The sequence below is a fragment of the Heterodontus francisci genome, unplaced genomic scaffold (assembly GCF_036365525.1).
Source record: "Heterodontus francisci isolate sHetFra1 unplaced genomic scaffold, sHetFra1.hap1 HAP1_SCAFFOLD_59, whole genome shotgun sequence".
NCBI lineage: Eukaryota > Metazoa > Chordata > Chondrichthyes > Heterodontiformes > Heterodontidae > Heterodontus > Heterodontus francisci.
In genome coordinates, this window is record NW_027140758.1 from 5399209 (window position 1) to 5401895 (window position 2687).

The following is a 2687-nucleotide window of genomic DNA, read 5'->3' on the forward strand; positions in this document are numbered from 1 at the left end:
GAAAGGAAAAACCAGTACTGTTTGTTACCTGTTCTGCTGTAGGAGTTGCTGGAAAACTGCCTGATAAGTCACAGGTAACCGCCTCCAGGACTCCACTCCGGATTTACTGTCCAGGTTTACTGCCTCAGCCTTCTTATTTATTTATTTAGAGATACAGTACTGAAACAGGTCCTTCCAGCCCACCGAATCTGTACCGACCATCAACCACCCATTTATACTAATCCTACATTAATCCCATATTCCTACCACATCCCCTCAATTCCCCTACCACCTACCTACACTAGGGGCAATTTACAATGGCCAATTTACCTATCAACCTGCAAGTCTTTGGCTGTGGGAGGAAACCAGAGCACCCGGCAGAAACCCACGCAGTCACAGGGAGAACTTGTAAACTCTGCACAGGCAGTACCCAGAATCGAACGCGGGTCACTCGAGGTGTGAGGCTGCAGTGCTAACCACTGCGCCACTGTGTCTTCTCGAGACACCCCTTGAGAAGTGAGACTTTTTGCCCAGAGATGGGGCTCTGTTTCTTGGCATCAGGATGGAACCACACACCAGTGGGCCTGTATGACATGCACAAGGATATCACACACTGCCGCATCTCTGGTACAGATCAGAGACAGACACTGAACAGATTGCAACCCACAAGGACATCACAACCTTCCCGCTCTCTGGGACAGGTCAGTGTGATACACCAAACAAACAGCACCCCACAGGGACCTCATAAATGCCACGTCCCTGTGACAGATCAAGGTCAGACACTGCAAAGATTGCAACCACAGGAACATCACAAATTGCCCCATCCCTCGGACAGCTCGGGGTCTGACATTGAACATATTGCAACAACAAGGACATTACTGTATTACTCCCTCCATTCTGAAAAACAAGCATTCACCCTACTTTTTGCCCTGCAGCCAATTTTGGATCCACACTGCCACTGCCCCTTTAATCCCATCTGCTTGAATTTTGTTAGCAAGTCGTAGAGAGATGGAAAACTGAAACAGGCCATCCGGCCCACTGAGTCTGTGCTGACCAACCACCACCCATTTATAGTAATCCTACACCATAATCCCATATTCCCTACCACATCCCCACCATTCTCTTACCTACACTAGGAGCAATTTGCAACAGCCAATTTACCTATCAACCTGCAGTCTTTGCTTGTGGGAGGAAACCGGAGCACCCAGCAGAAACACACACAGTCACAGGGAGAACTTGCAAACTCTGCACAGGCAGTACCCAGAACTGAACCTGGGTTGCGAGAGCTGTGAGGTTGCAGTGCCAACCACTGTGCCATTGTGCTGCCCCAAGTCTAGTTTATGGTATCTTTTCAAACACAATTTTGATGTCCAGACACGCACCATTAACCTCACCACCCTCGTCAACTCTCTCTGAATCTTCATCAAAGAAATTAATTCATTAATTATTTCAGACACAATCTTCTGTTAACCAATCTGTACTGGCTGTCGTTTATTAGGCCCATGTTCTACCAAGTGACAGTTAATTTTCTCCTGGATAATTGTGTCTAAAAGTTTCCCCACCACCGACATTAGACTAATTGGTCTGTAGTTCCTGGGTTTATCTCTCTTTTTAAACAGGGCTGTAATATTCACAACCCTTGCAGACTTATCTTTTAATTCTGGAAAGTCTATTGCAGACAATCACTTTGGGAATGACTTTAACCAATTAAAGCAACAGGATACTTCATTAATAAGTCCAGAACTTTTATTGAGAGTAAAATAGTACTTAATAATTGAAAGTAAAATTATACTTAACAAACTTGGGGAAGATAACTTTACAGCTCTGGGGACTGGTCGAGCTTGGTCTCAGAGTGTCACGGTCCTCTTTGTCCAGTCTAGATCCCTCATCAGGTGGAGAACTTGGTCGATGATCTGAGCCTTTACCCCTGAGGCCTTCTAGTGTTCCTGCACACTGAAACCTTACAAGATCCCTACTTTTAACCCCTGGATGGCCATCACACCACCATGTAAAATAATAATTGGTCCTAGCTGTTGCTAGGTACATTTAATTTGTTCTTAATAATGTCTTCCACTAACAGCCACCTGTCCTCAGAATCTCAGACATGAGTACAATGGAGTGGTTTCACACTGTCTCCCAATCTGATCTGAAACAAATTTCCTGTTCATTAAATCTAGACTCTTGAAGGTCACGATGTACCATACCATGGGTTTTATCAGGGGTCCGAGAAAGGTCCATTGTTTAAATACATTTAGCTGAAACTGCCCTTTCCCACAAAGACACAGAAACTCACAGTAATTAGATTGAACAAACTTTAAATGAAAACCCATTCTCTCTAAAATGTTTATTGATTCATTAATTATAACTCAATCAAGGTTCATTACTTTTACAATCATCTGTTTCAGGATGGGTAGCTACTCATTAATTATACAGGATATAAACGTCAGTACTGAACACAAAATGGTTCCTTTGGTCATGTGTTCATTATAAAATGGCTTTCTTAACGTTGTTAGTTATGACAATGGATACATGATAAAAATGGTCAAGTTAAACTGAGATCGAACTACCCAAGCTTACCTCCATCCTCCAGTCCTCTGGCATCATTCCCATATTCAAGGAGGATTGAAAGATTGTGGTTCGAGTCTCTGCTATTTCCACCCTGACTTCCCTCAGCAACCCAGGATGCAGCCCATCCAGACCGGGTGACC